Source organism: Salmo trutta, unplaced genomic scaffold (assembly GCF_901001165.1).
Source record: "Salmo trutta unplaced genomic scaffold, fSalTru1.1, whole genome shotgun sequence".
NCBI classification, from domain to species: domain Eukaryota; kingdom Metazoa; phylum Chordata; class Actinopteri; order Salmoniformes; family Salmonidae; genus Salmo; species Salmo trutta.
Window position 1 is genome coordinate 175,365 of NW_021822671.1, and position 11,754 is coordinate 187,118.

General features: G+C 38.9%; 1 long non-coding RNA gene across 1 annotated transcript; it reads right to left on the bottom strand.

Annotated features, from left to right (window-relative positions):
* Nucleotides 1-502: 502 nt before the first annotated feature.
* On the bottom strand, nucleotides 503-876 carry LOC115183120 (uncharacterized). The gene is made up of 3 exons (XR_003873963.1): nucleotides 836-876; nucleotides 652-739; nucleotides 503-512 (listed from the first exon to the last, which is right to left on the bottom strand). It is a non-coding gene; the product is annotated as an uncharacterized LOC115183120 (long non-coding RNA).
* Nucleotides 877-11,754: the final 10,878 nt, after the last annotated feature.

The following is an 11,754-nucleotide window of genomic DNA, read 5'->3' on the forward strand; positions in this document are numbered from 1 at the left end:
TGATGTTTCAAATAATTCTTAGTTTATTTAGTGGCACCACAAATGTGAATTAATATTTACAAAACAATTTACCAAACAAAACACATTATAAAATTGCAAAATTTCTGCAGACATGTCAGACCATGATAAATAATACATTTACTTTGTACGGTGCTTTTCATGACATTTAAAATATATAAAATTATGATGTACAATAAAAACATTAAAAATGAATCATAGGTCAACTAACAGCATTGTAGACTTGCTAAAGAAATGGATTTCCGCCAATGTGCAGTAAAGGAGTGAAGAGCGGTGAAATCAGTGTCAACAAAAGTAAGAAAAGATTAATACACATACAATTAACAAAGAACATAAAAAATGTTCAGCCTTAGTTTTATATAAGCATGCACACCTATGTTAATGAAGAAACAGATGATTGGTGCATAGACATACCTTGTCATGGACATAAAGGCCACTCGGATCCTCATTGAAGAGGTAGGGCAAGAGCAGAATCGCTGCTGGGGTCTCCAGTCCTAGTAAAGTAAATCAATGATCTTACTACACTTGCTAATTTCATTACAAAATACATTAGAGAAAGGGAAGGAATAAGAGTAGATCCCTCTTCTGTATTGTCCTTCAGGGACTGTCAAAATAGCAGGATGATGTCTTCACCCCTGCCTCGCCTCTCTACCTCTGATAGTCCTTGAATTATCTTTTTGTCTATATCCATTCCATGGACTTGATTCATTTCTGAGAAGATCTGAAAAGATCATTTGTATGCTAATATTGTTTGTATTGACTGCTATGTAGGTTAAATCTACACTTCAAATGCAGCTGTCCTAGAACATATCTGTACCTTCTTCTTGATCCCAATTGCATTGTGTCCATGTTCTGTCCTATAAGAATTTCAAAGGAAGAGTAAATGTGTCAAAGAATAGTCTTACAAGCGTTAAAAAATATATATATATTAAATAAATAAATATTGAAAGATAAATGGCATCGACATACAATGTAATGTAAAATAGAAGAACATATTGGAGAAAGCACTAGCCAATACAGTACTGCCATACAGTAACAGTACTGCCATACAGGCCTAATATCACATTTCAAGATATCTTTGTACACAAATTGTTCAATATTTTATCAGGCTGACTTGAAAGATTATACTCAACATTTTGCTGCGTGGCAATACTGTGTTTGGATTCTGAAGAGCATTTATACAAAAGAGGTAGTCGACACTGTATTAATACCATTATGCATTTGAATCCCATCTAACAGCAAACCATCTAAGATATTAATTTCCCTCCACAAGGGGGCGGACATGTAACGTTTCCAAAATAGGATAGTATTGTACATGTAACGTTTCCAAAATGGGATAGTATTGTATATGTAACGTTTCTAAAATGGGATAGTATTGTACATGTAACTTTTCCAAAATGGGATAGTATTGTACATGTAACTTTTCCAAAATGGGTTAGTTTTGTACATGTAACATTTCCAAAATGGGACAGTATTGTACGTGTAACATTTCTAAAATGGGATAGTATTGTCCATGTAACGTTTCCAAAATGGGATAATATTGTACATGTAACGTTTCCAAAATGGGATAGTATTGTACATGTAACGTTTCCAAAATGGGATAGTATTGTACATGTAACGTTTCCAAAATGGGATAGTATTGGTGGATATGTAACATTTCCAAAATGGGATAGTATTGTACATGTAACTTTTCCAAAATGGGATAGTATTGTACATGTAACTTTTCCAAAATGGGATAGTTTGTACATGTAACGTTTCCAAAATGGGACAGTATTGTACATGTAACGTTTCCAAAATGGGACAGTATTGTACATGTAACATTTCCAAAATGGTATAGTATTGTCCATGTAACGTTTCCAAAATGGGATAATATTGTACATGTAACGTTTCCAAAATGGGATAGTATTGTACATGTAACGTTTCCAAATGGGATAGGATTGTACATGTAACGTTACCAAAATGGGATAGTATTGTACATGTAACGTTTCTAAAATGGGATAGTATATTACATGTAACGTTACCAAAATGGGATAGTATTGTACATGTAACGTTTCCAAAATGGGATAGTATTGTACATGTAACGTTTCCAAAATGGGATAGTATTGTACATGTAACTTTTCCAAAATGGGATAGTATTGTACATGTAACTTTTCCAAAATGGGATAGTTTTGTACATGTAACGTTTCCAAAATGGGACAGTATTGTACATGTAACGTTTCCAAAATGGGATAGTATTGGATATGTAACGTTTCCAAAATGGGATAGTATTGGATATGTAATGTTTCCAAAATGGGATAGTATTGTACATGTAACGTTTCCAAACTGGGATAGTTTTGTACTTGTAACGTTTCCAAAATGGGATAGTCATGTACATGTAACGTTTCTAAAATGGGATAGTATTGTACATGTAACGTTTCCAAAATGGGATAGTATTGGTGGATATGTAACGTTTCCAAAATGGAATAGTATTGTACATGTAACGTTTCCAAAATGGGATAGTATTGTACATGTAACGTTTCCAAAATGGGATAGTATTGTACATGTAACATTTCCAAAATGGGATAGAATTGTACATGTAACGTTTCCAAAATGGGATAGTATTGTACATGTAACGTTTCCAAAATGGGATAGTATTGTCCATGTAACGTTTCCAAAATGGGATAGTATTGTACATGTAACGTTTCAAAAATGGGATAGTATTGTACATGTAACGTTTCCAAAAATGGGATAGTATTGTACATGTAACGTTTCCAAAATGGGATAGTATTGTACATGTAACGTTTCCAAAATGGGATAGTATTGTCCATGTAACGTTATGCCCCCTTGTGAGTTAATAGTATTGCATGCTGTAGCAGGCTATACAAAGAGGAAGACCACCATTGACGATTCAGTTCGTTGTAACATCTCGTCTGGACAGGTCACCATCCTTAGTTAGTTAGTTAGTTAGTTAACGAAGCTAACGTTAGCTAGTTCATTATCACAAAAGTGAGAACTGCTCTAGATTGGAATCTTACGTTAATGAGTGTAAAGCCATGTTGGCTTTATGGAAACGATATACAATATATGGGAAAGAATATAGTTGAGGAAATAATCCAAACCTAGTTGTGCCTAGTTAGGACATAACGTTAGCTAGCTAGCTAGCTAGCTAACGGTACTGTACTGTAGCTCATACAACGCCGACGGTCAAACCCGGCTTTCTGATATTTACGTTAATTAACTATAGGAACGTTATGGAAGATATTCACAGAAAACCATCATTGTCTTTGTTATTCATTATTAGTATGTTATATTGTTATAATAAATGACTTCAAGACATATTCAGAGCCAAACATCAACCCAACTTAACCATTTTAACTGTTGTCACATCCAAACTTGTCACCATCGTTTTCAGTTGTAATTGCGAAGTTCCCGGAAGAAGTCCAGCAACAACGGAGGTTCCTCGATGAACCCACCTTCTAACAAGTTCTTTGAAGAACCTTTTGGGACTGTTTTTCATTGACCAAGAACCCTACGGTTCTTAGGGGATCTGAGAACAACTCCAGTTGAACCCTTCAATTTTAGAGTGTAGTCGGCTCTATTTACTCTCAGATTCAAACATGATGATTAGCATCAACGATCAAGTCAGCTGCTGCTGCTCCAATACATTATGAGGTGAGACGGTGAACTGATGTTGAACTGGGCAGTCAGCTGCTGCTGCTCCAATACATTATGAGGTGAGACGGTGAACTGATGTTGAACTGGGCAGTCAGCTGCTGCTGCTCCGATACAGTATGAGGTGAGACGGTGAACTGATGTTGAACTGGGCAGTCAGCTGCTGCTGCTCCGATACAGTATGAGGTGAGACGGTGAACTGACGTTGAACCGGGCAGTCAGCTGCTGCTGCTCCAATACAGTATGAGGTGAGACGGTGAACTGATGTTGAACTGGGCAGTCAGCTGCTGCTGCTCCAATACAGTATGAGGTGAGACGGTGAACTGATGTTGAACTGGGCAGTCAGCTGCTGCTGCTCCAATACAGTATGAGGTGAGACGGTGAACTGATGTTGAACTGGGCAGTCAGCTGCTGCTGCTCCAATACAGTATGAGGTGAGATGGTGAACTGGGCAGTCAGCTGCTGCTGCTCCAATACAGTATGAGGTGAGACGGTGAACTGATGTTGAACTGGGCAGTCAGCTGCTGCTGCTCCAATACAGTATGAGGTGAGACGGTGAACTGATGTTGAACTGGGCAGTCAGCTGCTGCTGCTCCAATACAGTATGAGGTGAGACGGTGAACTGATGTTGAATCATAATGATTAAGTTAATTAAAATGTGAAATTTGTGAAACGGTAAAAAAATAGTATATGTCATATTAAATATATCACTCTATTGTTATCATATAGAAACATCATGGAATATTGTACATCATATTAAATATATTACTCTATTGTTATCATATAGAAACATCATGGAATATTGTACATCATATTAAATATATTACTGTATTGTTATCATATAGAAACATCATGGAATATTGTACATCATATTAAATATATTACTGTATTGTTATCATATAGAAACATCATGGAATATTGTACATCATATTAGCATCAACATACATTATTGTTTCATTCAATTTCACATAATAAGGATATTTCATATTTTCAAGTTCAGAAGTCAGAACTCATCACCTGCTATGTAAAAGAGACAGAAGAATGCACAATGGTCAATGCTATCTGGGATCCTTGGGACATCCCTATCCTAAACCCTAACCTTAACCCCTACCTTAACCATTTTAAATGCCAACTTCAACAGGCTAGGGACGTCCCAAGGATGTATCTCTACCTGAAAATACATGATTTAAGTGATTGATAGTTGGTATTCAGCAGTCATAAAGCCTTATTTACTTTAATGAACTACTAAAAAAGTGATTTTGTCAGACAGTATAGACAGCAGCTCTACACTTTATTGACTGACTGATCCATTCATCCTTCCATCCCTCCTCAGCCTTCCTCTCCTCTGAAGACCCAGTGAGGGTGGAGCTCAGTCAGAGAGCTGTTGAGGGACTGGTTAGGAAGAACACTTCTACAGCCAGAGAGGTGAGGTCACACATGGTTTAGATGGTAAATATTTATGTCCTTTTAGTGGTTCATCACGTCAGCAAAAGGGAATATGTTCCATCATCTATGTTTATTTACATTAGTGTAACCGATGTGAAATGGCTAGTTAGTTAGCGGTGGTGCGCGCTAATAGCGTTTCAATCGGTGACGTCACTCGCTCTGAGACTTGAAGCAGGAACCTACACTGTTACATTAGTGCAAATTGTCCACTGATATTGGTGTAATTTCTCACCCCTTTTGGCTGTATGAAACTTAATTTCCCTTCAGGCATACACATTTGTTCTTTGATATTATGAAGGTCATTTGTGTCAAATGTTCTTTTCCCCACTCATTCTGATGCATATTCGGTGGCCTATGTCAAAGGCCCATCCTGGTAGATCTGAACCTAATGCAGGTTGGTGTGATCAGATGACAGAAGTCACATTTAGATGCCAGGTGTAACTGAGGCCATAGATGCTCCATATCCATTACTTTGAGTGTTTTATATAATATGACTAAATGTGTTTCTGTGTTGCAGGGGCAGTCAAGAAATGGAACAGCAAGGCCACAGAACATGACATAAGCAGAGCTGTGGGAGACCACCTCAAGCCCCTGGTAGAGCCGGGGGTGGTGTTTACCACTCCACCACGCCTTCAGCAGGCTGGAAAAGTGGGATTGATACTGTTTTTCATACTAAAAATATTTAGTACACAAACATAAGAGGATAAAAAACAGAAGAATAACAACTGAAAGACTAATGAGCATTGTAAGGAAACGCCATTGATTAAAATATCAACAATATGATGCTATATCCAACCCACAATATAACTTGTTTTTTAGGAGGGTCTCTGATAGACACTATGGGGGTGTCCACTGAAAGTTGACTAGTAACAACAACTGGGAGCTAAAAGACACCCACCATGAGACCCACTAAATCTGCCCAAGAAGAGGCAAACAAAAGAAAAACCCACACCAAACTTAAAGACAGGAAGCAAACCAAAAAGGTGGAGCAACTAAAGGTGTTGACTCTCCACATGTATCAAGACAACTGGAGCACTGGGCCAGACACTCTTAAATAGAACCTGGACCAGCTCAGGTGAAACACCTTCCCACTAACGAGATGGACAAGCCAGCACAGGTGTAACACATACAGACTAACGAGGTGACACCAATCAGTGCGTCCTACGTGCTAACGAGCTAGACGTGCTAACGAGCTAGACGTGCTAACGAGCTAGACGTGCTAACGAGCTAGACGTGCTAACGAGCTAGACGTGCTAATGTCCAACCTCAAAACATAAATGGAAAAACCAAAGCCTGTAACACCTTAAGACAACAAATATATCCTATATTTTTGTTGGACAAGTTTGCTCACCACCAACAGAAAACAACTTCCATTTCACATTATAAATCAACTACAATGCTTCACCTTCACCAATATAAACATGATGTCTACTGGCTGTCAACAATTAAAAACAAGAAAAAACACGTACTTTTAAATAATAATAATATACAATACAAAAGAAATATTTTTTCACCTTTTTCTTACTATAGAATCCTAAAACTCACTAGCTTCTAGAACTCTCATCCCCTTGGAACGAGCCCAAACTAAACTCATCACCAATACAGAAAAACGTGTCAAAATAAATTGTGATCCATGGCAACGCACTGGCTAAACGCAAAACACAAATCTTTTTGACAAATCTTTTTGAGCCAATCAGCAACCAAGTTGTCCTTACCACGGACATGTCTGATTTCAAGAGGAAACTCCTTAATATCCTAGTAACTTTCCACCTCACTGCAGAGCTTCTCTCTCTTCTCAGGGTTCACTAGATAGGCATGTTGTTGGATCGGGGCCCAGTCCCCAATGTCATGCTCTAGTACATTTGGTTTGGCACATCTGAGAATGAACCCTGATATTCTAAAAGCAGGGCAACAATGTCAATATAATTGTACCAAAAATTGTCAGTTGGTTACATGAAATGTAAATATGAAATATTTGATTGCATAGTCATATTTTCAACGTCTTTTCAATGACATTTTGCTAGGTGGGATAGCCCCAATGTCAAAACACAGTTTTAACTTGTGTAAATCAATAACCAATATGCAGAAACAGTTTGTGATATATTGAAAACCTAAACATAAAATGGACTATCTACATTTTACAATTACATTTTAGTCATTTAGCAGACGCTCTTATCCAGAGCGACTTACAGTAGTGAATGCATACATTTCATTCATTTTTTTCCATTTTTTTTTCATACTGGCCCCGTGGGAATCGAACCCACAACCCTGGCGTTGCAAACACCATGTGTTGCAAACACCATGCTATACCAACTGAGCCACAAACATCTGCCACAATAATCTTATTACATACGTTTTTTAAAACAAGCACCTTGTAAATTGCACAAGCACCAAAAATGCTGTTGTTTTGACAAGTAGCAATAAATCACTGATATCGATTAGGGGGTAAATCAGGTTGTACGAGCTGTTGAAACTAACACAACTAAAAAAACACATGGAAATCGGAGATATCTGTTACTTCACTGGTTAGAGGACAACCTGCAGAAGACAGTCAGCTACATTTTGGAGTGATGAATTTAAATTTAGGCGTCGCTAAACAAAGGAACACAACACTTATTTGTCATAACTCATTGATATCATGTTGAAATCAATTGCAGGAGAGGGGAGATGAGGTTGCATGTCCTGTTAAAAGTAACAGCTCAAAAAACACACAGAATCTGGGAATAATGTGTACATCACTGGTTACAGGACAATTTGTAGAAAACAGCTAGCTACATTTTGAAGTGTTGCATTTTGATTCAAGTGGCTGGCCAAAGTAGTAAGTGTAACACAACTCTGTTTTTGTTAGTCACTTTTTGTTAAATCACATAAATAGTAACTCTTCCATTTCGGAGCCTGGATTTTCCCCCTGAGGCTAATATCCATATCATGTTGAAATCAATAGAACAGGGGACAAAAGTTAAGTGTTCTACATTGTGACATCATTAAAATACTGCTACTACAATGTTAAAACATTCTACATTGTGACATTAATTCATTGATATCATGAAACAACTCGTTCATGTATGAACTTTTATCAGATTATCTATAGTCACAGCTATGAGGTTTCTCTCCTGTGTGTGTTCTCTGGTGTAGAGTTAGATAGCTAGATGCAGCAAAACTCTTTCCACATTGATCACAGCTATAAGATTTCTCTCCTGTGTGTGTTCTCTGGTGCAATGTCAGATGGCCAGATTTAACAAAAGTCTTCCAACATTGATCACAGCCATAAGATTTCTCTCCTGTGTGTATTCTCTGGTGTAGAGTCAGACTGCTAGATGCAGCAAAACTCTTCCCACATTGACCACAGCTATAAGGTTTATTTCCTGTGTGTGTTATCTGGTGTAACTTCAGCTGGCCAGATTGAACAAAACTCTTCCCACATTGACCACAGCTATAAAGTTTCTCTCCTGTGTGTATTCTCTGGTGTACTGTCAGATCTGAAGATTGAACAAAACTCTTCCCACATTGCCCACAGCTATAAGGTTTATCGCCCGTGTGTATTCTCTGGTGTTTAGTCAGACCACTAGAGTCAGTAAAACTCTTCCCACATTGATCACAGCTACATGGTTTCTCTCCTGTGTGTATTCTCTGGTGCACTGTCAGATGGCCAGATCGAACAAAACTCTTCCCACATTGATCACAGCCATAAGGTTTCTCTTCTGTGTGTCTTCTCTGGTGTCGAGTCAGATGGCTAGATGAAGTAAAACTCTTCCCACATTGAGTACAGCTTAAAGATTTCTCTCCTGTGTGTGTTCTCTGATGAATTTTAATGCCTGCTGAGGAGGTGAATATCTTCCCACAGTCAGAGCAGCAGTGAGTTCTCTTCCCTGTGGATCTCTGCTGGTGTTTGAGGTGTTCTGATCTGGAGAGACTCTTCTCTGCCTCGTCAGCATCATGAGGTTGTTGAGGCTCCCCAGAGGATCCACGACTGTCCCGCCTCTCTCCTGTGTGAACGACAAAGTCAGACAGATGGTTAAAGGCCCACAACAGCAGAAATCCATTGTTTATTTGAGGTAAAAGGTGATGCCCAGATCATACCCATGAAGTTGTACAACAATTGACGTCTTAAGTTATTTGACCATTAAGACAGTCAACTTAGCAACAATCATATTTTGTCTTGTTTTCACAATAGTGGTAACTAGAAATAAGTTATTCATGTTGTTGAAACTCTAAGCAGTGTGCCAGACGACTTTTGGTCTCCAATACAGGCCCCTTTCTGTGTTTCAACTATAAGGGCGATGCGCACACAATTTGATTGTAGAAACTCCTCCATGCTAATGAGGAAACCACTAGTTATGGATGTAGTATATCTGGTAATGAGGAAACCACTAGTTATGGATGTAGTATATCTCGTAATGAGGAAACCACTAGTTATGGATGTAGTATATCTGCTAATGAGGAAACTACTAGTTATGGATGTAGTATATCTGCTAATGAGGAAACCACTAGTTATGGATGTAGTATATCTGGTAATGAGGAAACCACTAGTTATGGATGTAGTATATCTGCTAATGAGGAAACCACTAGTTATGGATGTAGTATATCTGGTAATGAGGAAACCACTAGTTATGGATGTAGTATATCTGGTAATGAGGAAACCACTAGTTATGGATGTAGTATATCTGGTAATGAGGAAACTACTAGTTATGGATGTAGTATATCTGGTAATGAGGAAACCACTAGTTATAGATGTAGTATATCTGGTAATGAGGAAACCGCTAGTTATGGATGTAGTATATCTGGTAATGAGGAAACCACTAGTTATGGATATAGTATATCTGGTAATGAGGAAACCACTAGTTATGGATGTAGTATATCTGGTAATGAGGAAACCACTAGTTATGGATGTAGTATATCTGCCTGGAGCAAAAATGGTGAGCAAAGATTTTAGTTTTTCACAATGTATTCTGAATGTGAATGGGGGAAAACTCAGGGGAGTAACCTCCATTTCCAGGTTGCTTATGAGTACATTTCACACTACTTTGGATTATAATTGTAAGGCTCATTTGAATGTCCTGTTTAATATAATGGTTGTGTCATCATCGCAAATCAACCGCTTTATACTTAAAAAACATTTCAAACAGTAAAATGCTCTTTGGCTAGCTTTTCCATCAGCCTGACAATGAGGGGTTGTACACTAAGTGTTTGCCAAATTGGCCCATAACTTCACCTAACAATAACATAGACCTACTGTAGTACCCAAACCTCACATATGTCGTGATGTTTGTCATTTGACTGGCATTCAGAAAATGATTTCCTGGATCAGCAAATGATAGTTGAACATGTGACTATTATTCACCTTTATCTAACCAGGCGGCCAGTTGAGAACAAGTTCTCATTTACAACTGCGACCTGGCCAAGATAAAGCAAAGCAGTGCGACACATAGTTAGAAACACATAGTTAGAAATACTGGTGTGAGCAAGAAAAGCAAATAAAAACATGGGGATGAGGTAGGCAGTTGGATGGGCTATTTACAGATGGGCTGTGTACAGGTGCAGCGATCGGTAAGCTGCTCAGATAACTGATGCTTAAAGTTAGTGAGGGAGATATATGTCTCCAACTTCAGCGATTTTTGCAATTCGTTCCAGTCATTGGCAGCAGAGAACTGGAAGGAAATGCGGCCAATGTAGGTGTTGGCTTTGGGGATGACCAGTGAGATATACCTCCTGGAGCGCATGCTGTGTGTGGGTGTTGCTATGGTGACCAGTGAGCTGAGTGAAGGCGGCCTAGCAAAGACTTATAGATGACCTGGAGCCAGTGGGTTTGGCGACGAATATGTAGCGAGGGCCAGCCGACGAGAGCATACAGGTCGCAGTGGTGGGTGGTATATGGGGCTTTGGTGACAAAACGGATGGCACTGTGATAGACTGCATCCAGTTTGATGAGTAGAGTGTTGCAGGCTATTTTGAAAATGACATCGCCGAAGTCAAGGATCGGTAGGATAGTCAGTTTTACGAGGGTGTTTGGCAGCGTGAGTGAAGGAGGCTTTGTTGCGAAATAGGAAGCCGATTCTAGATTTAATTTTGGATTGTAAATGCTTAATATTAGTCTGGAAGGAGAGTTCAGTCTAACCAGATACCTAGGTATTTATAGTTGTCCACATATTCTAAGTCAGAACCGTCCAGAGTAGTGATGCTGGACGGGCGGGTGCGGGCAGCGATCGGTTGAAGAGCATACATTTAGTTTTACTAGCATTTAAGAGCAGTTGGAGGCCACGGATGGAGTGTTGTATGGCATTGAAGCTCGTTTGGAGGTTTGTTAACACAGTGTCCAAAGAAGGGCCAGATGTATACAGGATTGTGTCGTTTGCATAGTGGATCAAGGAATCACCCGCAGCAAGAGCAACATCTTTAGTATTTTCAGAGGTTAGAGTCGGTCCGAGAATTGAACCCTGTGGTAGCTCCACAGAGACTGCCAGAGGTCCGGACAACAGGCCCTCCGATTTGACACACTGAACTCTGTCTGAGAAGTAGTTGGTGAACCAGGCGAGTCAGTCATTTGAGAAACCAAGGCTATTGAGTCTTCCAATAAGAATATGGTGATTGACAGAGTCGAAAGCCTTGGCCAGGTTGATGAAGACGGCTGCACAGTACTGT